We start from the raw sequence: 27,640 nt of genomic DNA, 5'->3' as shown, positions 1-27,640 counted from the left end.
TTGGGAGAACAAATGTTCCGATTATGATTCAATTGCCAAAATTGATGTTTGTCCAGGAACAGCGAGATAAGTAATAAAATGAGTAATTTAACGATTCAAGGGCAAGCTTTGAAGCCTTGGAACAGTCGGGTAGAGTGCATTTTCTTGGTACTTTACTGTTAAGGTCACACTACATGATGCTCCAATCGAGGGGCTAATAACTGACCGTCGCAGGTGTCCCTTCCTTCGTGCCTCCGGCTGTGCCTCCGGCACACCTGAAACAGCGTGTTACTGGAAGCGAAGGAACACAGTTTTATCTTTGGCTTATGGAAAGCATACGGCGCGTTTTTTACGACGGCAAACTTTCTCCTCTTGAGAGGTTATCTTTACTTGGTCGTGTTGCTTACTGCGTTCGACATTGAAGATCATGGGTCCTAAAAAGTGGACATTGTGCTTTGAACGAGAATTTTATTTCCACAAACCTTTACCGTTGCCTAGAGATAAATATGCAGTCCCTAGTGCTTCTCATTCGTCGATTCAAACGGGTTGGGCTCGAACGTCTTTTCAAACTCTCCAACATGATATCGGCTTGTATGCCGGAAAACCAGATCAACTCAAAAACCTTTCAGACAAAGAAAAATGCAATCTTTTAACAAGTCACTTCAAGCCGAACCAGAATTTTTCATTTCATTCGAAAGCATTTATCGAAAAGGGAAAAACGAAAGTTCGATCCTTTCAGTACTCTTGGTTACAAACTTTCCCATAATGGTTGGTCTTCAGTCCATCGTGCATGGGTGTCTTTTGTGCAAAATGCGTTTTATTCGCTTGTCAAGCTGCTGGGAAGGGTAGCCATCAGGTTCAAGGCTCTGTAGTCTCGAAACCATACACAGGACTCAAGCATTTCCTTTCAGACATGCGGGCGCATCAGAACTCTCGTTACCATCTTGATTCAATGATTAGCGCCGAAAGCTTTGTCTCCGTTTATGAAAAACGAACTAGGAGCATTGTGTCTACTATATCGAGTGCAGAAGCTGAAATAAAAAAGAAAAATCGCGAAATTCTAACACCAATTCTGCGCGCGGTTCTTTTTGTGGGCGGCATGAGTTACCTCTGCGAGGACACAGAGAGGAGAGTAAACTATGTGACGAAACTAACGTAAATGAAGGCATTTTTCGTGTTGGTTTGCGTTTAATGGTAGAGAATGGAGAGCAATGTCTAAAAGAACACTTCGAAAATGGCACAAAAAATGCGCAGTATATATCTCCCATCATTCAAAACGACCTGATTGATTGTGCCGCGTCCATTATTGTGCCAAGTATTGTGAGTGATGTAAATAGTTCAGTAGCATTTTCAATCCTTACAAACATTTCCAATAAGGAACAGTTAGTTCTTGTAGTCAGATACTACAATGAACTCGTGCTTTACTCGAAGAGCGGTTTCTCGGGTTTTCTGTTTGCGGAAATCTCACCGGCTCTACAGTAGCGGAGCAAATCATCGGCCAATGCATTGCGTTCGGCTTGAAAATGGAGAAATTTGTGGCGGTTGGTTTTGATGGGGCAGGCTGCTATTCTGGTGCACAGGCAGAAATTAGGAAAAAGTATCCGTATTTGATCTACACCCACTGTGCATCGCGCAGCTTAAAGTTGGCTTTATGTAAAACTAGTAGGGTAGGACTTGTTAGGTCAACCTTTGATACTATACAGCGGATTATATCATTTATATCATCCTCACCAAAAAGAACGAATATATTTGTAGAAGCGGTCGCTGTCCTTTGCACTGATAGTCCTGGGAGAAAGTTTTTTAATTTTTTCGATAAGAGATTGGTTGAGCGTCACGATTGCCGTTTAGTTTTATGTATTTGGATTGTGTGATTATTTACGTACTTGAGGAAACAGTTGGTAGCATACGGTGCGATACGGAAGTTATTTCAAAAACGAATGCGTTGGTTTCAGCAGCAACCGAATTTAGTTTTATGTTCACGTTGGCTATGCTAGAGTTTGTAAGTGCCATAATGCTCTCTGTCTCTAAGGCACTGCAAGCTGAAGACTTAGACTTAGTTGAGTGCTGTTGGCATATTAAGCTATGTTCTAATACTTTACTGCAGGCAACACAAAAAGAATTTTGAAACAATTTTTCAGAAAGCCTATAAGCTGGCACAAGAGGTAAATGTGGCTCCGGCTGTTCCAAGGTCTATCCGCCTAACGTCCATCAACGATAATAAGTCCATCAAGGTTTTTTATCGCGAGTCATTGTTCGAGCCTTACTTTGCTTCACTTATTGAAGAATTTGATCAAAGATTTTTGCGCCATCAGGAGGCATCTTTCAAAATCGGAAGGCTTTTGCCAGCTAACAACGAGTCATTAAATAATAATAAATTTTTGAACGCTGTTGCGGTTTACAAGGGATTTCACGGGGGTAGACGTGCGCTCGAATGTGAGTTAGTCCTTTGGAAACAGAAGTGGCTCGGAAAGTCTGAGAAACCATCAACTGTTGCTTTGACTCTTGCGTCAAGCGATGTAAGATTTTCCCCAAGCATTCGAAGGCTTTAGACGATTTTTCAGACATTAACAGTGACTATCGCTTCTGCTGAGAGGAGCTTTAGCTGTCTTAAGCGATTAAAAACTTATCCGCGGAGCTCCACGGGCGAGGACCATCTGAACGGACTAGCTCACATGACCCTGAACCACGATATCCAGGTCAATGCTGACCAAGTTTTAGATCCATTTGCAGCCAAAAAAGACCGGCGGCTGTTGCTGTGAGAGGTTAGGTCGTCTTTCGTTGCTCGTTTCTCAAGTACAGTTGATTCTGTTTTTTAGATTTTAATTGTACTTTATCCTCTGTAAACAATGTTAATATCAATACATTTCTTGCTTTCATGGCTGTTATAATAGGTAGACTGAGGCCCCACCCCTCCGAAACCAAATTCTGGGCAATTGTCGTTGATATAATATTATTTTTATTTATTTGGTTCTCTAAAACAAGGGTCCCATAGGCAAATATAAGGAATAATGCACTTCTTTATTTTATATTTTCTAAATTCTGCCGCTTCGTGGCAGTTCCAAAACAACCACTCACTCAAAATAGAAACTCTCACTGCTTCTAACTTTTTTTTTAATTCTGACTTTGTTGGCAAAATATTATCATCCATTCTCAAACAAAAAAAGTGTACAACTAGAAATACTCATGAGAAGTGTGTACTTCTAATTTCTTTACCTAGCTACCCCCCCCCACCCCCCAGTGTACAACTAGAAATACTCATGACAAGTGTGTACTTCTAATTTCTTTACCTAGCTACCCCCCTCCCCACCCCCCGCCTGAAATCTTGCACTGTGATAGATAATTTTCTTGCTCACATGACTGCTATAAAAAGGTAGACTGACGCCCCCCCCCCCGAAACAAAATCCTGGATACGCCACTGGTGAAAATGATCCTCTGTTAAAATCTCTTCATCAGTCTGATTGTTGTTACCGTTCTTATGAACATTACTTTGAAAAAGTGCTGCCCTCAATGTCTTCTGTTAAAAAATTTAATGTGTTTAATTTGAATGTGCAAGGTTTAAGGTACAAATGGGATAATGTTCTGCAATATATTGGTGGTATCAGCTGCCCTTATGATGTAGTAGGTCTCACAGAGACCTGGCTGTCTTCAAGTGATGATATGTCTGTGTATGACATACCAGGTTTTACTGCATGCCACTCAACTAGATCTCTAACTAAGTGCTCTGGTGGTATATCCCTTTTTGTCAGAAGTAATCTTAATGTTGTGAGACGTTCAGATCTTGAGAAGATTTTTGATCCAGTCGTAAATAATAGAAGTGTGTATGCATTGATTGTTGACCTGTCATGTGATACAGTAAGTTGTGACACTATTTGTTTATTTTATAAGCATCCACCTTTCCCGATTGTGAAATTTTCTAAATTAATTGATGAAATGTACTCAGTTGATAAGCTTGCTTCAAGAAATGTTTTTATGCTTGGAGACTTTAACTGCAATTTATTGAAAATAGGGTGTGATAATGAGTCTGACGGTTTTTTTTAATCTATTTCTTCCTCTGGCCTTCTTCCTTGCATTTTCTTTCCTACTCGTGTTGATCCAGTCAGATCAGATCTTCTTCAACTCTGATTGACAATATTTTTCTGTCTTCTAAAAATGATATTAAATTTTCCTCTGGTATTATTTTCTCTGATCTTTCTGACCATTTTCCAATTTATTGTTCTGTTCCCAAATTAAAAATGCTGAGCCAAGAGGATACCAGAGGTGAGTCTTATTCAAGAATTTATAGTCAGAGCAATGTTCATAACCTTATGTCTGACCTTAGTGCTAGTGATTGAGCCAAGAGGATACCAGAGGTGAGTCTTATTCAAGAATTTATAGTCAGAGCAATGTTCATAACCTTATGTCTGATCTTAGTGCTAGTGATTGGAGTTAAGTAATGAATTCTGAAGATATTATTAGGGCTTCAGCCTCATTAATGAGTCGGCTGACAAGACTAATTGAAAAAAAATTCCCCTAGTAAAATCTTCTAGTAAATATAAACCCAAGATGCCTTGGATGTCTCCTAGTCTTGTGAGATCAACAATGCAGAAATCAGAGCTTTTTAAGCTGGATTGCAAAAGCTTTAATCCTTATGATTTATCAAAGTATAAGCATTATAAGAATGTATTAACATCAACAGTTAGACTAGCTAAGAAGAATTATTTTTTGTTGAAAATTCAGGAATGCAAAAGTAATTTACAGAAAGTTTGGAGTGTAGTTAATGAAGCTTTATCTCGTAGGAAACAATAAAAGAAACAGCCTACTGCCTTCAAGAATGCAGATAGTTCAACTATTGAAAAAGCAGCTGTACCTAGTGCCTTTAACTCTTACTTTACCACCCAACCAACTGTTAAGACCCCCTCCTTTCCTAAACTAGGTAAATCTTCACCAGCTGAGAGAAGTATTTTTCTAACTCCTTGTACAAGCATAGAGATCTGTGATTTTATTTCTTCTTTAAGTAGCAGTAACACAGCTGATGCGCTTGGACTAACAATTCATGTGCTTAAGTCTGTTTCTTCTTATGTTGTTGAACCTCTTGCACATATTTTTAATCTATCTATTTCAAAAGGTGTATAACTTGATTCGTTTAAAATTGTAAAAGCACTCACCCTTTTTAAGAGGTGTAAGCCCAGCTTAGGTTCAAATTATAGACCTATATCACTTCTGCAAATTTTCACGAAATTACTTGTAAAAGTTGCGCATAAGAGGCTTCTTTCATTCCTGTCTACTGGTGCTTCAATTGGAAGCGGTTCTGTTCTGTCTGATCACAAGTATGGCTTACGACCTAAACTTTCTACTGCATGTGCTCTAGTTGACGTTACAGAATTCGTGCGTGTTAACATAGACAAGGGTCGTTGTGTTCTAGGACTATTTCTTGATTTTTATAAAGCTTTCGACATGGTAGATCATTTTGTCTTACTGGGAAAACTGTCTCTACTTGGAGTTCGGGGAATTGCCTTTGAATGGTTTAAATCTTACCTGTCTAATAGATCTCAGTTTGTGTGTTACGATAGGAAATATTCTGATCTAGCTTTTGTTTCCAAAGAGGTTTCTCAAGGCTCAGTTTTGGAACCACTCCTCTTTCGTATTTATATTAATGACCTTCCTCCATCTCCCAGACTTGATACCCACATTTTTGTTTACAGGCGCTAGTAATTTCTTTTGATTTCTTTTGATCTGCTCTCTGCTATTGCTAAGGGTCAGCTTCTGCTCAATCATGTGTGTGATTGGTATGAGCAGAACGGGATGCTGTTGAATAGCTCTAAGAGTAGCATTATTCATTTTCGAACCCCATACCACAAGTCTGAACCTTCCTCAACAATCTTTGTTTTTTATGGTACTGATATAATTCCCCAGTGCTCTTGTGTTAAACTTCTTGGTGTGCACGTTGATTGTTTTCTTTCTTTCAAAACTCATATTTCCTATACACATTCTATAATTTCTCGTCAAGTGTCTATGCTTCATCGTGCCAATCTGTTTCTTCCTCCCGATATAATGCTTTCTCTTTACTATGCATTTTTCCTTCCTTATCTTTCTTATTGCTGCACTGTATGGGGCAATACTAACTATTCTTCCCTTCGGCAACTCCGAACAACACAAAATAGAGTGGTGAAGGCAACTTTTCGCCTTCCCCGGATCTATCCTACAGTTGATCTTTACAGTGATACAGGTTTAGATGCCTTAGATGTGGTTATCAAGAAGCAGACCCTAAAACTAGCTCATCGAGCCTTCAATTTCTCGCTTTCTCCAAACATCTTATCCTACTTTGATCTAGCATTAACACTTAAGTGCCAGACTTTGCTTCTGAGCTTTGTTCACCAATTTTGGCTGCCTAAAAGGGTATCCTCAGCAGCTCAGAGGTCACCAATTTATAGAGTAATTACTCTTTGGAACTCTATTCCCAGTGAACTTTCTCTTATCAAAAACTCTTCATCCCTTTGCAGAAAAATATTCTCTAAGGCTTGAAGTAGTTTCGTTTTTTTTCTTTATTTGTTTATTCATTTTGCTTTATCTATTTTTTACGCTTTACTTTATATAATTTTTTTATTTTCTCCTCTCTTATTATGTTTAATGAGATTCGAACCCCGTTTTTTAATAATATTACTGATGGTTTGTAATTTTGATAAATTACAGGACATTTTCAGTTTGGATAAAATTAAGTCAAAGGTTAATGTGTAGCAGTTGTTTTTTTTTTGCTGATTTTTATCGCATTTTGTTTATATTTTTGAGACATTGTTGTATTTTTTTTCCTTCCCTGATTTGTTTTTTGTGGATTTTGTGATTGATACGAGGTCCTCTACAAGCTATGCTTCTTGGGACCTCTAGCGCTCCAGTGTATTTATGTATTTATTGTAGTATTTAATAAATTGAATTGAATTGAATCAATAAATTAGGCTAGATAGTAGTTGGCCTCCCCCAGGCAATTCAGCTTGTCCCCAGGTGGCGATAAGGGAACACCCTACAGATATGTAGGTTACCTCCAAAGGAGGCACGGACCAAGGAGCGACCTTGTCCCTGGGGGTCCATAATAGAAACTGGGGCACCCTTGCCCGGGGTCATAAATACAGGCAGAGGAGGAAAAAGGCCCCTCAAATGTACACTCAAAACGGCCCAATGGTTTGTCCGCAAGTCCCAGGAATCACAAACCTTCTCCCAGTAATGGGTTAAATTGCATGTTGATGCAGAACACACTCTTAGGAGGATCCTCTATAGGAGGACAACGACAGAACGGCGTAGGCTCCAGATCTATGGACAACGGCCACTGCCTCGACCCTTTCGGGATACCTGCACGACTGGGGCCTTGCGGTCAACTCTATTCCTACTTGAGGAGTGGCGCCCCTCAAGGAAATTATAGCCTAGTGAATGACGCAGCTCTTGCTATGGATTCTGATTAATGGATAATTCTTCTGGGATTGGTCCGTCTTGTCAGGCGTTCTCAGGTTGAAAAACCTCTTCCTAGCTGATTTATCTATTATGGGCTGCCTCCCCATAGTAGCATATTATTTGTAGGCATGAATGTACAATTAGTCGGAGGCAATAGGCTTGAGATTGTCTGTGCAGGATTTCGACTCTTGTTGATAGAAGAGCATCGCCAAGTGCTGAAAACCATGTGGTGACCAAGATGGGCCCAGGATTGCACAAAGCCCCCATTCATGGAGGTCCCAGGGACTTCTTGCTGTCGATTCTAAGCCGGATTAAGCACTTCGGTGTAGACTTGAGAAGATATGTGATCCACGTCCTGCACTGGTATCCAGGTTCATTGCTTTTCCTGAGGCGAAAATAATTTTAATCATCTAAAGAACAGGAAAATTGGAACTTGGAATGATACGACGTTAAAAATGACTATCGTATCGAAATTTTGACTGACAAAACCAGACGATTCGGACTGGATTTATTAGGAGTTTCAGAAACTCATATTCCAAGGGTAGGAAGTACGAAATTAGGTGATATAGAATTTGGTTACTCAGGTAGGAAGGATGGGGTACATAGACAGGGAGTAGGGCTCATGATGAATAAGGAAGCTCCTAATTCTTGTTTAGGCTGGGAAGGTATTAATAATAGAATACTAATTACTCATTTTATGACTAAAAAGTTCAGAGTATAAGTTATAGTGGTATATGCCCATGTAGAACTGACTGACGGAGATACTAGTGACTCAGATGAATTTTACTTACAGCTACAGGAGCAAATTGACAGGGTCCCAGGTAGAAATATGATGTTTTTACTGGGAAATTTTAACGCCCAGGTTGGTAGAAATAGGGATAGATGGTACCCTAGCCTAAGTAAATTTGGTGTAGGAAAAGAAAGCAGTAATGGACACGACTTTTGCAATTTTGTAGGTATAACAGACTAGTTATAACCAATACGGTGTTTGGTCACAAAATGGCTCATTAGTCAAACATGGTATTCACGTGATGGTAATACAGCAAACCTTATTGATTATGTTATTATAAACCTAGGACTGGCAGGATCAACACAAGATGCTAGGGTATATAGGAGTGCTGTTATTGATGTTAAGAGTAAAGATCACCATCTAGTAGTGTCAAGGGTTAGTTTTCAGCTGAAATATCGGAAGGGTAACTAACTCCAGGGAAGTTATGAAGTTGGTAGACTCCCGGATAAGAATTTGAGAGAAATTTTCCAGGAACAGTTGAATAGTAAACTTGAGAGTTTAAAATTTGATAATGTAGAAGATGGTTGGAATAATTTTAGAAAAATAATTTGTGAAGTTGCTGAAGGTGTCTTAGGGAAGAAAGCTAGAACTGCAGCTAAGAATATTAGTGAAAAAGTTTTATTTTTGATAGAAAGGAGAAAGGACTTGTAGAAGAATTACCTTAGTAATAGATCATATGAAAACAAAAGGAATGTAAAGAAAGTTGAAAAAACATTAAAATATGAATTAAGAAGTTGTGAAGTAGAGGCCATAGATAAAATTGCCGAGGATCTGGAAGATGCAGTTAGACGGCATAATAGTAAAATATTGTACTGGCATATTAACAAATTGAGAGGGAGTAGTCAATGCGGACTTGGCCCAGTTAAAAATAGGAATGGGGCCGCAATTAGTGATAAGGAAAAAACTGAAGAAAGATGGGCCGAACATTTTTTGAATTAGTTTAATCGAAATAGAGTTGCAAGAAGAGAAACGGAGGAAAACGAAAAAGTTTATGATGCCTTGGATGTGAAGGAAAATTTATTTTGTGAGGAGGAACTAGTAACAGTTCTAAAAAGATTAAAAAATAATGAAGCTCCAGGTGAGGATAGGGTGGTACATGAGTTTCTTAAATATGGTGGCTCTGAGGTGAGAAATAAGTTACTGAAGATTATGAATATGATTTTTGAAAAAGGGGAAGTACCTTACGATTTTAGAAAAACCTTAATTAAGCCACTTTATAAGAAAGGTGATAAAAGTGAGTTTGGTAATTATCGAGGGATTAGTCTGGTCTCTGTAGGTAGTAAATTACTTAGTAATATGATACCTTATAGACTGAGAGATGCGGTAGACAAATTTTTAAGAGAAGAACAGGGCGGTTTTAGAAAAGGTAGAGGATGTGTCGCCCTAATTTTCACTCTTAGGTTAATAACTGAGAAGTGCCTGAGTTTTCAAACACCTTTGCTCCTGAGTTTTATAGATTATGAGCAAGCGTTCGATTCTTTTGATAGAAGAGCTTTAGTAAAGGTTGTATCCTTGTATTGTAAATACATTAAAGTGATTAGTGCTTTGTACGAGAATAACACTGCTGCGGTTAAGGTAGGAAATGAGGTAAGCAGCTGGTTTTGTATTAAATCAGGAGTTAAGCAGGGTTGTGTTCTGTCCCCCTTTATATGGATTATTTTGATGGACTTTGTCTTAAGGAGCACAGGAAAGGCAATGGGAGACCACAGAATCGAATGGGGAGGAAAAAGTCTCCTGGACTTAGATTAAGCTGATGAAGCATCCTAGATGAAAATGTGAGCAAAATGAATAAAGTTTTAGAGGTTTTGCGAGTTCAGGGTTCTAGAATAGGTTTGAAAATTAATGTTAAAAATACTAAGTCTCTAAGGCTAGGAATAAGTGAAAATGAAAGGCTGAAGTTGGGTAATGAAAAGATTGATCAGGTGGACAGCTTCACTTACCTTGGTAGTATTATTAGTAAAGATGGTTCGAGCAGTGAAGATGTCAAAAGTAGAATAACCAAGGCTCAGGGTGTTTTTTTCACAGTTAAGAAAAGTTTGGAAGAATAGGAAGATAAGTCTGCAAACCAAGATTAGAAGCTACAGTGATGACAGTGGTCAAATATGGCTCTGAAGGATGGGCGCTCCGAAAAGCGAATGAAGATTTGCTAGATATTTTCCAGAGAAATTGCTTAAGGATTGTTCTGGGTACCCGGCTGACTGACCGTATTTCAAACAATAGGCTATACGAAAAATTTGTTTCAATACCGATCTCTAGGGCTATAATGAAAGAAAGATTGAGGTGGTTAGGGCACGTTGTGGGGATGAAGGATGAGAGATTGCCGAAAATTGTTCTTTTCGGCAAACCGTCTAGGGCTAAACAGAAAGAAAGTAGTCCTCGTCTGGGGTGGGAGGACGTCATAAAGAAATATTTAAAGGAAATGGGAACTTCATGGGGGGGGGGCTTAAAAAGGGAGGCTTTGAATAGATTGGGATGGAAGAGGAGCGTGCGTAGCTATGTTGGCCTTAGGCGGCTTGGTGCTGCGGTGAGTTGTTAGTAGAAGTAGTAGTAGATTTGTGGTAGTTTCACGCTTGGAAGATTATTTGATTTTATTTTTGCTCATTTTTGTTTAATGGAGTTCTTTACTTCCCTTTGAAAAACTTATTTTGTTGAAAAAGTATTTTTAATTAATTTCTGTTCGTTTTATATTGACATAGTTTTTTCAGTGAAAAAGAAAATAACACTTTAAATCTTGTCGTTTTTTAAGATAGTTTGGCCTGCTATTTGTATGCCGGAGAAAAATTTTCAGCAATTTTTAACAACATACACCCTTTTAAAAATCTGGACACAAATAGTACTGTTTAATTTAGTTCTATACCTCCTCTAGTTGACCTGAAATGGAAAACTTGATACCATTTGCAAAAAAATCTGTTAAACAGATGTAAATCTGGTTACTTTCTTTGATAGCTTGGATACACTTACGCTAATTTTGATTTGGTTAAATTTCAAGAGCAGAAGTAGCCCCTAAAGTTCGAACATAATACCCTCAGTTGTTCTTGGGATACTGCTGAGATTCCTTATTGGGAATTAGCATTATCACAGTGCATTTTGATTTAATCTTAAGGCAACATTTAGTTTTTAAACATAATGGGCAAATGGGAGGGTGGGAGTGGAAGGGGGATTAGTTGCCCTCCAATCACTTTCGACTATTAAAAAGTAACAACAAAGAATATCACTAATCACTTTCGACTATTAAAAAGGGCGCTAGCCCTTTGAATTTCAAATCGAATTAGCCCTTTTTTGAAGTTTCTACGACAACGCCTTCTATAAAACCGTATATGCCCCAAGGGCATAACTTAAAACTCTTGCCCTGAGGGCTGTGGGGGAGTATCCTCCTCAAAAACATATTTACAATCTGGAAACCAACTACACTGAACAAAATGGCTATCTCAAAATTTTTATTGGATATGTTTGGGGGAATTATGGGCGTGGGGGGGGGGGCTAGTTGCCCTCCAATCAATTTCTACTATTAAAAAGTGCGCTAACCCTTTGAATTTCCAATTGAATGAGCTTTTTTTGAAGTTTCTACGACAACACTTTCTATAAAAACCTTATATGCCCCTAGGGCATAACTTAAAACCCTTGTCCTGAGGGTTGTGGTTGAGCGTCCTCCTCAAAAACATATTTTCTATCTGGAAATCAGCTATGTTGAACAAAATGGCTATCTAAAAATTTTGATTGGATGTGTCTGTGGGAATGATGGGCGGGGGGGGGGGCTAGTTGCCCTCATATCACTTTCGACTTTGAAAACGGGCACTAGCCCTTTGAAATTTCCAATCGAATGAGTCTGTTTTGAAGTTTCTACGACAACGCTTTCTATAAAAACCTTATATGCCCCTAGGGCATAACTTAAAACCCTTGCCCTGAGGGTTGTAGGGAAGTGTCCTCCTCAAAAACATATTTTCTATCTGGAAACCAACTACGCTGGACAAAATGGCTATCTCAAAATTTAGAGTGGATGTGTTTGGGGGAATGATGGGCGTTGGGGGGCTAGTTGCCCTCCAATCACTTTCGACAATTAAAAAGGGCACTAGCCCTTTGAATTTCCAATTGAATGAGTCTTTTTTGACGTTTCTACGACAATGCCTTCTATAAAAACCTTATATGCCCACAGGGCATAACTTAAAACCCTTGCCCCGAGGGTTTTGGGGGAGTGCCCTCCTCAAAAACATATTTTCTATTTGAAAATCAACTACGCTGAACAAAATGGTTAATTCAAATTTTTGATTGGATGTTTTTGGGGGAATGATGGGCACGGGTGGGGCTAGTTGCCCTCCAATCACTTTCGACCATTAAAAAGGGTACTAGCCCTTTGAATTTCCAATCGAATGATCCCCTTTTGAAGTTTCTACGACAACACTTTCTATAAAAACATTATATGCCCCAATGGCATAACTTACAACCCTTGCCTTGATGTTTGTGGGGGAGTGTCCTCCTCAAAAACATGTTTTCCATCTGGAATTTAACTAGCCTACGCTGAACAAAATGGCTATCTCAAATTTTGATTGGATGTGTCTGGGGGAATGATGGGCGGGGGGGGGGGCTAGATGCCCTCAAATCACTTTCGACTATTAAAAAGGGCACTAGCCCTTTGAAATTTCCAATCGAATGAGTCTGTCTTGAAGTTCCTACGACAACGCCTTCTATAAAAACCCTAACTGCCCCCAGGGCATAACTAAAACCGTTGCCTTGAGGGTTGTGGGGGAGTGTCTTCCTCAAAAACATATTTTTTATCTGGAAATCATCTACGCTGAACAAAATGGCTATCTCAAAATTATGATTGGATGTGCTTGGGGGAATGATGGGCGTGGGGGGGGGGCTAGTTGCCTTTCATTAAAAACTTTATATGCCCCGAGGGCATAACTTACAACCCTTGCCCTGAGGGCTGTGGGGGGAGGGGTTGTCATCCTTAAAGACCTAATTTCCAAAACTTTCAACTAGGTTGAATAAAATGACTATCTCAAAATTTTGATTGGAGGTGTTTTGGGAAATGGTGGGCGTTAGAGGGGGGTTAGTTGCTTTTGACCATTAAAAAGGGTACTAGCCCTTTGAATTTGTAACTGAATGAGCCCTTTTTCAAGTTTTTACGACAAAGGTTTCAATAAAAAACCTTATATGCCCCCGGGCATAACTTATAATCCTTGCCCTGAGGGTTGTGGGGGATTGTCCTCCTCAAAAATATATTTTCTATCTAGAAATCAACTATGCTGAACAAAATGGCTATCTGAAAATTTTTATTGGATGTGTTTGGGGGAATTATGGACGTGGAGGGGGGGGGGCTAGTTGCCCTCCAATCACTTTTGACTTTAAAAGGGCACTAGTCCTTTAAATTCGTTGGGAGGAGGGAGTTACCCACGGAGGTTAGCCAGGTTTCCTGGCCTTATTTAAAAAAGGATCAGAAATTACATAAGAAAACAAGTTTTCAACTGAAAGTAAGGAGCAACTTTAAAAATTAAAACGAGCAGGAATTATTACGTATACAAGCGAAGTTGCTCTTCCTCAACACCTCGCTTTTTACGCTACAGTTTGAATTCTGTCCCAATTCTTTAAGAATGATTCCTGAAACACTATGTTTGTTTAATTAGAACATTAAGAATTTTTTTAAAACATGGACTCATGGACAGACTCATGGACAAATGGGAACGTTATTATAGGTTGAAAAAATACAGCCTTACGACGGAGGATAAAAGTAGGCGAAAAAAACCTAAAATTTTACCCAGCTAATACACCTTATAAGTGTCTGGCTTTAGGTATTGCACCTAAATAATTCTGACAAAATTTCTGGAATCATCAACGAATTGTATTACTAGTGTTACTTTTTAGGTACTTATTCTTTCAACCTGAAGGCTACCTTTTTGCTCCAAAGTTATAACACTTACCTTCTAAGGACTTTCAAGGCTGGCAGCCCTGAAATAATGAACATAATCCATTTTTAGGCTGTGACAACTCCAGTATCGCCGTTGAAAATCCTGGTACAAAAGAATCTTTGATTTCTGGAAGCTCTTACAAACCTGGCAAATTTTAAGATTATTGACCACAATTCAAGTAATAGGATGTTTAGAGAGTTTATTTTCCGGAGAAAAGGGATGGAAAAATTTAAGAAAAAGCCGTCCAGACTTTGAAATTTTTTAGAAAACGAAAACAAAGGGACTGGGATGGTCGTCTACATTGGGAAAGGGAAAACAAATTCTACGCGATATCATCTTTATTAAACCTAGGGGCGTTTGCTCACCCATGATTGTTAAGGGGATTCAAGCTTCCATCACAAAGGACTTCTTTGAAATCCTGGCAATTTCTAGTCTTGTCTCTTAAGCTTTCTTTACATTAGTGAGATAAGCGGTGTCACCTCATTATACCCCAATACACTAAACCAGCTATAGAAAGTTGATATTTCATTCATTTGACAACCGTTTCTATTCTTGACACGCCAGCACAACCGAATTAAGCATTCTGTTTGGTTATACCTAAGAAAAGATAGACCTGAGGCATACTTTTCTTATTTGTCTTATCATAGGCAGCGGCCTAGCGCTGCCTAAGTAAAGAACGATGTGGCCACAATGTTTTTTTTTTTCTTTCTTCGACAGGCACTTCGTATCGAAGAAGTTGTCGTAGAAACTTCGAAAAGGGCTTATTCGATTGGAAATTGGGGTGGCTAGTGCCCTTTTTAATAGTCAAAAGTGATTGGAGGGCAACTAGCCCCCCCCCCCACGCCCATCTTTCCCCAAACACATCCAATCAAAATTTTAAGATAGCCATTTTGTTCAGCGTAGTTGATTTTCAGATAGAAAATATCTTTTTGAGGAGGAAGCTCCCCCACAACCCTAGAGGCAAGGGTTTGAAGTAATGCCCTTAGGGCATATAAGAACAATGTTAGCTCAACATACCCTTTGTTATTTTTTTACTTTAGAGCAGGACCCTACATATGGAAGGGGTTGTCGTAGAGACTTCAAAAAGAGTTCATTCGATTTGAAATTGAGAATTCTCGGGTCCTTTTTAGTAGTTAAAAGTGATTAGAGGGCAAATAGGCCCCCCCCCACCCATCATTCCCCAAAACACATCCAATCAAAATTTCGAGATAGTCATTTTGTTCAGCGTAGTTGATTTCCAGATATAAAATATGTTTTTGAGGAGGACACTCCCCAACAATCCTCAGGGCAAGGGTTTTAAGTTATGCCCTGGGGTCTTAAAAGGTTTTTATAGAAGGCGCTGTCGTAGAAACTTCAAAACAGGCTCATTCGATTGGAAATTCGAAGGACTAGTACCCTTTTTAAAGTCTAAAGTGATTGGAGGGCAACTAGTCCCCCCCCACACCGATCATTCCCCCAAACACATCCAATAAAAATTTTGAGATAGCCATTTTGTTCAGCGTAGTTGATTTCCGCATAGAAAATATGTTTTTGAGGAGGACACTCCCCCACTACCCTCGGGACAAGGGTATTGAGTTATGCCCTGAGGGCATATAAGAACAATGTTCGCACAATGTACTATGTATTGTTTTTTTCCTTTAGAGCAGGGCACTTCATACGGAAGGGGTCATCATAGAAACTTCAAACGGGGCTCATTCGATTGGAAATTAAGAGCTCTAGTGCCCTTTTTAATAGTCAAAAGTGATTGGAGGGCAACTAGCCCCCCCCCCTGCCCATGATTCCCCCAAACACATCCAATCAAAAGTTTGTGATAGCCATTTTGTGCAGCGTAGTTAACTTCCAGATAGAAAATATGTTTTTAAGGAGGACAATCCCCCACTACCCTCGGGGCAAGGGTTTTAAGTTATGCCCTGAGGGCATATAAGAACGATATTGGCACTATGTAATATTTTGTTCCTTTAGAGCAGGGCACTTCATATGGGAGGAGTCGTCGTAGAAACTTCAAAAGGGGCTCATTCGATTGGACATTGAGAGTTCTAAGATAAGGTAAGATATTTATTTCAAAAAGATCACTATCACAAGCCCACAAAGGGCCGAATTCGGACTTCGGAGTCGACAATATAAATGGTTGCACTAAAACTGGCAAATATGTAAAAAACAACAACGAAATAGAAAAATCATAATGAACAATCATTTAACAGTCAATAATTAAAACTGTAAAAAGTCAATTACAAAGTTAAAAAGATAAAAACTGGTCAAACTAAACTTACACAAATACGAATCAGAAAAAGAATTAGAACGGACATAAAAGAAGGAAGGGGGAATAAGCGAATATACACAGAAAAAAAAGCGAGACATAAATGCATATAAACTAAAAGGGACACTAAGAAAGTGTCAATAATTCAACAACAGTAAGTCAATAAAAGAGTTAAAAAATTAAAAACTGGTCAAGAAGGGGGGGGGGCAAAAATAAATAAATAAACCCCCCAAAAAAAACGAAAAATAAACTATATAAAAATTAAAGGGGGAACTGAAAAAAGGGGGACGAGCAAATGAGTGCAAGAACCTGGGCAGCACCATCAGCTAATAAACAAAAAAGAGGGGAAAAAAAGAAACTATTGGGACATTTTATTCATTTTTTGTGTAATACAGGGGACAAAAGTTCTTTCGTATCTGGAAGTAACGCAGCGACTGGGGGACAAAACAGGGATGGGCTCAGAAAAAGCTCGAGACGGCCGTGAACTGAATAGGGAGTGACATTTTGTGAAAGGAATGTCCGTCCTAGGGTTCGTTTTGGAATTTTTTGTAACATAGATGCACAAAATATTTCTTCGTCTGTCGGGGCTCTGTCGTTTTGAAATATTTAAAAAACGCAAATATTGTATCTTGCCCTCTTTAAAAATAATTCTTAGACCTCTCTTTTGGACATTTTCAGTTTTTTGTGTTGCTTTATTTGAGAGGCCAGAGTGCCACACAGGACAAGCATACTCTAATAGGGGACGCACAAAAGAAATGTATACTTGTAGTAAATGTGATTGGGGGCAACTAAATTTATTCAAAAGTTTAAGGAGGGAAAGCGAGGAGTTTGCTTGTCGTAGGATATTATTTATATGGGCATCCCATTTCAAATTGGAAGAAATGGTAACACCAAGGAGTTTAAGAGATGTGACAGAGGTTTCAGGAGGAATAGGAGCAAGACAAAGGGGAGGGGATTTAAGGAAACTTACTGAGACTATTGCGGATTTAGAAGGGTTAACTGTCATCTCAAGGGAAGACACCTCACAGGCAATATCTAGGAGTATGCCCATTGGGTTGCTAAAGATGTTTTTATGGCATATCTCTAAAACTGTCAAGTCATCGACAAATTTCCACCTATTGTCATAAAGGGTTGAAAGGCTGTTAATCATAAGAGAAAAAAGGAGAGGGCCTAGAATAGTCCCCTGAGAAATACCATTAAATATGGGGAGATGATCTGAGAAACAATTTAGATATTTAACTGCTTGAGATCTATTAGAGAGAAAAAAGGCAACGAGCTTAACAAGCAAAGTTTCAATGTGCAATTTATTGATAAGTTTATCTATGAGGAAATTGTGGTTAATTAATCGAAAGCTTTTTGAAGATCAATAGAAATCAGATTAAGCCAAGTGTTAGGTTTTTCAAGTAATTTACCCATGATATCAACAAGACGGATCAAGTAATGAGAGGTTGACGCGGATTTGTAAGTACCAAACTGTCTAAGATAAATGAGGGGGAGGACTTTCATCTTAAGCCCGTCTGCGAGAAATCTTTCATACAATTTTAAAAAAATTGAGGTGAGGGTAATAGGATGAATACCATCAAAGCCAGGCGTTTCATTTTTATTTTCGATTGGGGTAATAAAGCCTTGTGTCCAATATTGAGGGAACTGTCCAGATTCGGTAATTTCATTAAACAGGGTGGATAGGGGTTTTGAGAGGTAATCACTGAAAGCCTTAATCAGAGGAACAAGAATATCTAAAGGGTAAATGCTTGGTTGTTTTAGTTTTTCAATTTTTTTACAACATCAAGTGGAGAAATATGTGAAAAAGGGTCAGGAATATCAGGAAATGCGTAAGATAGTGGTGGGAGACTCTGGACAACAGAAGCCAGAAACTTATTGAGGTCATTAGCTGTGGTTTTTGGAGGTTCATTTATATTAAAATTTAGTTGTTCTTGACTCTTGCCGGTAAGTTTTTTTAATTTCAGAGTACCAGTTCTTTGGTTTATCATGGCGCAATTATTTAATTTTATTTTTATAGTAGGCTCGGGCAGCTTTTCTAATTTGACTTTTTAATTCCTTTCTTAACTTATTTGCTTCCGCTAAATTACCCCTGTTAAATAAGCTTATTTTCGAACGGATTAACATTCTAATGTGATTATTTATGTAAGGTTTATCACTGGAGCATTTTCTGATTTTTTTTTCCGGGAAACATAATGAGTAGGAATCAAATAGTTTTTTGTGAACAATCAAAATTTTGTCATCAAGGTTATTAGAATTATAAAGGTCTGACCAACTTTCACTGGTCAGCCATGATCCAAAAGAAAAATGGGGCCTGTGTCACTGAGGGGACGGCAAACCTCAATGGAGGTAGTAAAGGAATGTTCAATGGCTGAAGAGGGAGAAAAAAGAAGACAATAGTGGTAACTGCCTCCTAATTGTGGCAGTGCTTGCGGGGAGTTGTAATACTTACTCATGTTTGAACAAATAACATCCAGAGACGTGTAACCTTTTGTTGTAGATATTTTAACCAGTTGTTTAATATTAAGAGAGGTGCAGATAGAGTCTATACTCAGGTCATTCGCACAGTGGCGCCAATTCACGAAAATCCTTGGGGCAAGGATTTTTTTTCGATTTTTTTTAAATTAAGATGCAAAAAAAAGAACAACATTTAGCAAACATACCTAAAACAGGGGGTAGCGACGAGGTCGCTGCTTAGCAAAATCGTCGACTATTCTATCCAAATCCGGTTTCTTTACCTCCTCTTTTTGAACGGCCATTATCATGAGATCACTGAGTCTGTTGTTTCCCATCGTCGATCGCAGATAGTCTTTCACATGCCCTAATGCCGAGAAGAATCGTTCATTACTGGCAGTGGTCACAGGTAATGTAGCATCTAGCTTCATCAGTTTTAGCACTGCAGAATAGGCAAGTGGGAGGCCGGATTAAATTTCGATAGCTTGGAGTAGATCCATTTTTGAAATATCACTTTTTGACAGATGCAGCTTTACAAGAGAAAGCTGGAATTCTATGGCATAGTCATCGACACCGAGAATCTCTTGATAATGACACATAACTCTTTCCACTTTCGAAAGTTCGAGAAAATTGGAACTTGAGGGGTCGAAGGCAGATAAAGCGTCGAGCAGAGGCATATTCTGCATGAAACGTTGGTCCATCTCACTCGTGACACGATCTATTACCTCAAAGTACAGAAGTTTATCGGAGTCTTATTGAGCTGGCTGACTGGTGTTGCGTTTACCGGTTGTTGAGTTTGAAAGAAAGTCTTTGAGACGAATGGAAATGGCTTGACTTCTCTTGCTTCGAGCACTGGCTTTAGATTGTGGAGATTTCGGTTCCTGGATATCGTTTAAAGCCATGAATTCAGATATGTTTTTGCTTAAGTTGTTCCATTCGTTATCATTTCTCAGTTTTGGAATCTCCTATGTCCCAGAAATCAGCGCAAGTACCTTATAAATCAACAAACTTCCGGATTGAAGTTGCTCTGATAAACAATTTACAATTACTAATACTTTTCCATTATGTGCAAAGTTGAGACAAAAGAGGCAGAGTTGATTTTGTCCAGTAGCCCTTTTGCCTCACACGCAGCCTTGCCGTTGGAACTATCACAGACTGCGGCAAGCACAGCAACAATACAATCAAATCTTGCCTTCACCTTCGAAATAGAGCGGACTGCGTAAAACAAGCGAGTCTGGGCGGTCCTCTCTAGCTCCAAGACTTTTTGCCCGCTAATACGCTGGGATTTCACAAATAGCTCGTGACGAGTATTGCTGCATGATATATATAAGTAAAGTCTTTGCACCACAGAGAAAAATTCAGAAATTTCGCTGATATTTTTTAGGCAGTCAGTCAAAACCAAGTTTAATCTGTGGGCATGACAGTGTACATAAACTGCATGAGGCACCTTCTCCCTAAACTTTACTTGAACTCCGTTAAATTCCCCACTCATAACGGATACGCCATCATAACATTGAGCAATACACAGCATCGAATCTACACCAAGCTTTTCTATAGTTTCACAAATCGAGGTGGATAAGCTCTCGGCGTCTAATTTGTGCATGTGATAGCAGCCGATTGGTCGCTCCACGACTTTTCCATTTGATATGTACCTGAGTAGGATCGCTAATTGTTCTTTTCTAGAAACGTCTTTTGTCTCGTCGACAAGAATAGCAAAGTAATTAGCTGATTTTACTTCTGAAATAATATCTTGACGCAAGGCATTTCCTATCAGTGTAACTGCGTCATTTTGGTACTGAAGACTGCAATAGTGACCATATCGGCGCTGTAACTTGGCCTTCAGCTTTTCGTTACCTTTAGACATTTCCTCCATCAATTCAACCAAATTACCCCGGTTTGCAGATGTTTCTGATTCGTCATGACCCCTAAAAGCAAGACCCTGGCGGCCAAGAAAGCAAATAGCGCGAAAAATGTACTTCACATGATCTCTATTTTCCTGAACCTCTTTGAGATCTGGATTGAATTAAGGCATTCGCTACAGATTTCGAAGTATCAGTACTCATTATCTTAGATTCCGTCCATGCTGACATACAATGCCTATGTCTTTCAGAACCATCATGTTGCTTTAATAGAGCAGAACTGTCTTTCCACTAGCAAAATCCTGACTCAATGAAAGCCCTTTTTCCAGCAGTTTCTCCAGCCCTTAGAGTCCCCATAGAAAAATGGCGGCAAGCAAAACAAAACACGGATTTCAAGTTTTTTGAGTATTCAATCCATTCATAAGTCTTATAGTAATATGCACTGAATTTTCTTCCGTTAGAAGTGGAAGCCGGATATCTCTCAAGAATAGGTTGAGTTGGTTTGTCGTGACGCGTCCTAGAGATATCTGAGAGAGTTTCTTGACTGCTACTGGAACCCGCAAGGGGTTCAGCGATGCAGACCGAACTTTCATGTTGATCTGAGCCATTTAATGTTCCGCTTGTTTCCTAAATTCTGTCACAGGTGGGGGAATTTATCTCAACTAACCCGAGACTTTGGGCGCTGACACTGTTGCCAGTTTCTTGCACTAAAGTTTATTCATTTTTCTTCCGCATTTTCACCGAAAAAAACTCCAAAGTTTGTTGTCGTTTTTTACTCATAGTTTGATTACGATGTAAACCTTGCTTTCTGCTGATAAAGCGTTTACTTTGATAAGCGTAGCCGAATCATTCAGAGTTATGGGTTCTCGTGGAGGAGGCAGAAGAGTCTCTTTCACTATAAACTATGTGTTTTATTGTACTAAGTTTATGTAGAGTAGTTTAAGATAGATGAATTTAAATGACTAGTAGACAAGTAAATCACTCAGACACGGCAAGAGAAGAACTGAAAAAAAAGGTAGAGACTCACTTAGAAAATCACTCCCATACTCCATGGTGAAGATACCCCGCTTAGAAACCCTAAAAACCAACCACTAATATTTCCTGTTCACGACAGTCCCAGACACTCCACTGGGACTAGTCATCCCATAAAATATTCAACAACGTCAAAAATCTGCTGACCAAAGCCCCCTTGAAACCTTAGAACACATTTCCTTTCCCAGCTACTAAAAAAAGGCAATATACAAAACTCATAGTTTACAATGAATTCTTCACAAGAACAATAACGAACCGGGTACTGACCACATGAAGCTTAGTTTTGAATGAACCCTACTCAGAAATAGAATAGTGTCGACACGCTCACTCTTAGATATTTCAAAACAAGATTATATAATTAGGGCACCAGTGTGTTGGTCGTATTTATTGGACCAGTTGCTGGTTTAATATAGCACATAGCTAAAATAGAAAATTGCTATTAGATATAAATAATAAGGTAATTTTCAAAGTCTAGGGGGGGGGATGCGCCCCCCCCTAATTGGCACCCCTGCATTCCCATCGCCAAGTAAGCAAATACCAGCGTTCGGATACTTTGATAACACAAAGTGAGCACTTATAAGAAATTGTTGTATAAATTTGCGTTTCTGGTCAATACTTTTGTTAGGGGAATGATAAAAGACGGCGGTTACAATTAAATTGGAAGTACTTTCGGTCTAAGGCTCAGCCATAGAATTTCATCACAATCTGATAAGTTGGGGGTGGGGATGAGTTTAGGTTGGAGGTTATCTCGGACAAAAAATAATATACCACCCCCTTTTTTTCCCGAGAGGGTGATCTGGAGGGCGAAGTTTTATAAACTGAGTATAATTGCTGATTTTTAGGAAATCTGGGTTCTGGGACTGAACCTCTGTCACAGCAATAATATTAATTTTATCAATTTCAGAGATACACTCGAGTTCGGTGGTTTTATCAAAATTCAGGCTCTCAGCATTGGTAAGTAGGAAAGTTGGAAATTTAAACCGATTTGGGTATTGGGATTTTTTTCAATTCGGGATGGAGTTATTTGGGGTTGAAGTTTATGAGAAGGATGCTGTGGATAAGGGGGTGGTTTTGAGGCATTATTAAAAGGCGGGACTGGACCGGGCTTGAGAGAAAAGGAGGAAAGCGGACAAATATATATAAATTTTTAATTTAAATATTATAAATTTTTATGGATATATTATTAAGTTGGGATGGAACTACGGTGGAATTAGTCTTACTATTTGAAGTTTTAGAAACTCTGCATGTAGATGTTACCTGTGGATCGCTCTGCCTGCTTACTCTTAAACCAGAGTCATACTGGTAGGGTAGCCAGGGGGATAAAGTGCAAGGGAAGGGAGAAAGATTTCCTGGTGATCTGGGAATAAGTCAAATTGGGAGTGTTCTTTATATGAGGGGGTGTGGGGGGGGGCAAGATGATGCTGAGGGAGGGAAGTACGGTGGGGGTGTCTGAGAGGGGAGGGGTTGTGTTTGTTTCGGCAAATATCGGGTGGAGTCCAGAACCGGTCAGTAACTTTTTGGACGCACGGAGAAGAACGGAGTCGAAAGGAAGAGGATTTTTGGGAGGAATTCGAGTGGGGGGGGGGGTTTGGGGATGGTCCGAATTGAATGAAGTGATTGTGGGGGTTGGACTGACTGGGCCCGCGTAAGTACGCGTAAGTGTTTTTGAGGAGGACACTCCCCGACAACCCACGGGGCAAGGGTTTTAAGTTATGCCCTGGGGGCATATAAGGTTTTTATAGAAGGCGTTGTCGTAGAAACTTCAAAAAAGGCTCATTCGATTAAAACTTCAACGGGCTATTGCGCTTTTAATTATCGAAACTGATTGGAGGGCAACTAGCCCCCCCCCCCATGCCCATCATTCCCCCAAAAACATCTAATTAAAATTTTGAGATAGCCATATTGTTCAGCGCAGTTGATTTCCAGATAGAAAATATGTTTTTGAGGAGGGCACTCCCCCATAACCCTCAGGGCAAAGGTTATAAGTTCTGCCCGGGGGGCATATAAGGTTTTTATTGAAATCTTTGTCGTAGAAACTTGTAAAAGGGCTCATTCGATTTGAAATTCAAAGGGCTAGTGCCCTTTTTAATAGTCGAAAGTGATTTTAGCGTAACTAACCCCCCCCTCCCGCCCCTCTTTTCCCCAAACACCTATAGTCAAAATCTTTAGATAACCATTTTATTCAGCGTAGTTGGAAGTTTTTGTAATTAGGTGTTTAAGGATGACAAAACTTCCTCCCACAGCCCTCAGGGCAAGGGTTGCTGGTTATGCCCAGGGGCATATAAAGTTTTTATTGAAAGCATTGTCGTAGAAACTTCAAAAGGGCTCATTCAATTGGAAATTGAAAGGGCTAGTGCCTTTTTTAATAGTTGAAAGAGAATGGATAGCGACTAACGCCCCTCCCACGCCAACCATTTTCCAAAACACATCCAATCAAAATTTTGAGATATCCATTTTGTTCAACGTAGTTGAATGTTCTGGAAATTAGGTGTTTTAGGATGATAATCCCCTCAGAGCCCTCAGTGCAAGGGTTGTAAGTTATGCCCTGGGGGCATATAAGGTTTCAATAGAAAGTTGTTGAATAAATCATAGGCAGCAGCATCGCGCTGCCTAAGTAAAGAACGGGGACACTCGAGAACGAGACAAGAAACGGGGACTAAGTAAAGAGGAGGGCACTCCCCCACAACCCTCTGGGCAAGGGTTTTAAGTTATGCCCTTGGGGCATATAAGAACGATGTTGGCACAATGTATTATTTATTAACTTTTTCATTTAGACGAGGGCATTTCGTATCGAGGAAGTTGTCGTAGAAATTTCGAAAAGCTCTCATTCAATCGGAAATTGGAATGGCTTGTGCCCTTTTCAATAGTCGAAAGTAATTGGAAGGCGAGTAACACCCCTCTCATGCCCACCATTTCCCCAAATACATCCAATCAAAATTTTGAGATAGCCATTTGTTTAACGTAGTTGAAAGTTCTGGAAATTCGGTCTTAGAGAATGACAACCACCCTAACAGACCTTAGGGTAAGGGTTGTAATTTATGCCCTGGGGGCATATAACGTGTTTATAGAAAGCGTTGTCGTTTCCAAAAGGGCTCTTTCGATTGGAAATCGAAAGCGGCCTAGTGCCCTTTTTTATAGTCGAAAGTGATTGGAAGGCTTGACATTTTTATAGTAAAAATCGAAGTGGGTATAATGTATTCTTTTTTGTTGGTGTTTAGACCAGGGCACTTCGTATCGAAGGAGTTGTCGTGGCAACTTCGAAAAGGGCTAATCCGATTGAAAATAGAAAGGGCTGATGCTCTTTTTAATAGTCGAAAGTGATTTGAGGGCAACTAATCTGCCTTCCACTCTCACCCTCCCACGCCAACCCTCCCATTTCTGCTCTTAAAATTTAACCAAATCAAAATAGTGTAAGTGTATCCCAGCTATCAAAGAAAATAAACATATTTTTTTGCGAATGGTATCAAGTTTTCCATTTCAGGTCAAATAGAGGAGGTTTGAAACTAAATTAAACAGTAGTATTTCTGTCCAGATTTTTAAAAGGGTGCATGTTGTTAAAAATGGCTGAAAAATTTCCTCCAGCATACAAATAGCAGGCCAAACTATAAAGTCTTAAAAAAGAAAAAAATTAAAGTATTATTTTCTTTTTTCCTGAAAAGACTATGTCAATATAAAATGAATAGAAATTAATTTAAAAAACCTTTTTCCACAAAACAAGTTTTTCAAAGAAAAGTAAAGAACTCCATTAAACAAAAATTGAGCAAAAATAAAATAATCTACCAAGCGTGAAACTACTACAAATAAGCATCGATATTTAGTAATCAAAATGCTAATATTATTTGATTTATTAAACTTATAAAAGTAAAAACATTTATATTTTCTCAGTAAAGTGCAAATTTTGTTCTGGCCTTGGTTAGGCATAGGGGTTTTGTGCCCAACTTATGTTAATTTCTGCTCGTTTTGAGTTTGACTCGGTTGATTATTGTAATTTCTGTTCGTTTTGGGTTTCATTTACTTATGGATGCTGATTTGTGGTAGTTTCACGCTTGGTAGATTATTTGATTCTATTTTTGATCAATTTTAGCTTAATGGAGTTCTTTACTTTTCTTTGAAAAACTTATTTTGTGGAAAGTTTTTTAAATTAATCACACTTTATAGTATCAATGCGAACAATGCTTTAAGTACTGCTAAAAATAAGCTGTGTAGTAGACTGAAAAAGGCTTTTCTGTAATGTGTCTTATCAAAAGCACCAAGTACTGACCTATTTGCCAAAGTTATACTGTGGTATAGAGCGTTATAGAATCTATCTTTTACAATAGAATCCATTAAAAACAGAGCACTGAAAATAATACTTGGGCCAGGATACACCACTTACAAAAAGAGACTGGAACAACATAAGCTTCTTTCTTCAGAAGCCAGATGTCACAAACTTACTATGCAAATTGGCTATATATGCCTGGACTCTAAAGATCATCAGGTCATACTACCTGAATACAAATAATCTTCGAATAATAATAAGGACACATGACTAAATAGACGGAATGCTAATAAATTAGAGCGGACCCACAATCCAGTTTCAGCTACAGAGAGATATAAAGTCATTTGTCCCTTATTTTATTGAACATTATAATTCTCAGATTTTTTTTTCTATTCAGTTTTAGTTTTTAATGAGATTTGATGAGTTTTATGACACTTAAGGCTTTTTTTAATATTTATACGTATATTATACTTTAGTTTATCATTCCTACAAAAAGATATTTATATTTATATTTTCGAAACGATTTTGTGACGTTCCATTACTAGTCGAGGCTATTATTTATTTCTTATTGATTTATTTGCCCTTAAAACCTCATCTTTTTTAATATCAAATCGTGCCTAATTAAATAGGAGTATTTCAAGTAGATGATATGTAAGTATTTTGTTTACAAAGCTAACTGTTACAATTAAAACTTGCAAATTTTTTACAATTAAAACATTTTTTTAGCTGTGTGGTTTGGACGAAAAACGGAGGATGACAGGGCTGCAACAATTCAGCTTCTAAGCATAATAAAAAGTTCTGAAATGCTCCCAAAATTCAAGGGAAAAGGCTTTGACACAGTTCTACCTGGAAAGTTGTTGCTGGTTTAGTAAGTGAGAAATACGACCTTGGCTCTAACCCCTGCAAGAAGGTTCAAGACCAATATAATTATTTGCTAAAAAATTTCCGAGCTTGGAAAGACAATTCAACAAAGACTGGTGCTCGCTATCTAAAGAAACCTGATTTTTTAAGGAAATGGACGACATAAACTGGGACGATCACAGCGTGTCTCCCAAGTTAGTGCTTGATTCGAACAAACGAGATGACATAAAGAAAATTAGAGAGGCATTGGGAGAGCCAGGAGAATCAGCTGGAGAAGGTTCCAGTATGCAGGAGGAAGGTGGAGATGAAGAAGCAAGCACTCACTCGGCTCAGGATAGAGGCCAAGAATTTCAGACTAAAAGACAGCCCCCCCCCCTAAAAAAAAGCGGTCAGGAATCAAGGATAATTGAAGTAAACACAGCTCTCATGCAAGAGGACAAAGAAAAGGCTGACAAGCACAGGAAAGATATGAAAGACCTATATGAAAAAGACATATACATGAGGCAGGAGGCATCAAACCATCTTCTAACAGTATTTGAAAGCTATGTAGACATAATGAAAGCCAGAGAACGGAAAAGACGTCGGTCCCGAAGTCCTTCAAATTAAACTTGTACAATATTGACGCATCATTTACATGAAGTTTTTACCTATACTTTATTTTTATATAACATGAATTTTTTCTGACACAATGCCAAGTCAATACGCATTTATCCAGTCTTTTAAAAAAAAACTTTGAAATTTCAAGCTTGATTATACTAGCTCATGTGTTTTCTACCTTTAATCTTTAGGCTATTTTAAAAACCTATGAATAAGTAGAACAATAAA

At 38.7% G+C, this 27,640-nt stretch overlaps 1 pseudogene; it reads left to right on the top strand.

The window, feature by feature from the left end:
- The first annotated feature begins 1,170 nt into the window (after window positions 1-1,170).
- Window positions 1,171-27,425, top strand: LOC148944382 (uncharacterized; annotated as a pseudogene).
- The last annotated feature ends 215 nt before the right edge of the window (window positions 27,426-27,640 follow it).

The sequence above is a fragment of the Artemia sp. Qi Xiang Cuo genome, chromosome 14, assembly GCF_049724085.1.
Source record: "Artemia sp. Qi Xiang Cuo chromosome 14, ASM4972408v1, whole genome shotgun sequence".
In the NCBI taxonomy this organism is placed as follows: Eukaryota; Metazoa; Arthropoda; class Branchiopoda; order Anostraca; family Artemiidae; genus Artemia; species Artemia sp. Qi Xiang Cuo.
This window is presented reverse-complemented; position numbering and strand designations above follow the sequence as displayed.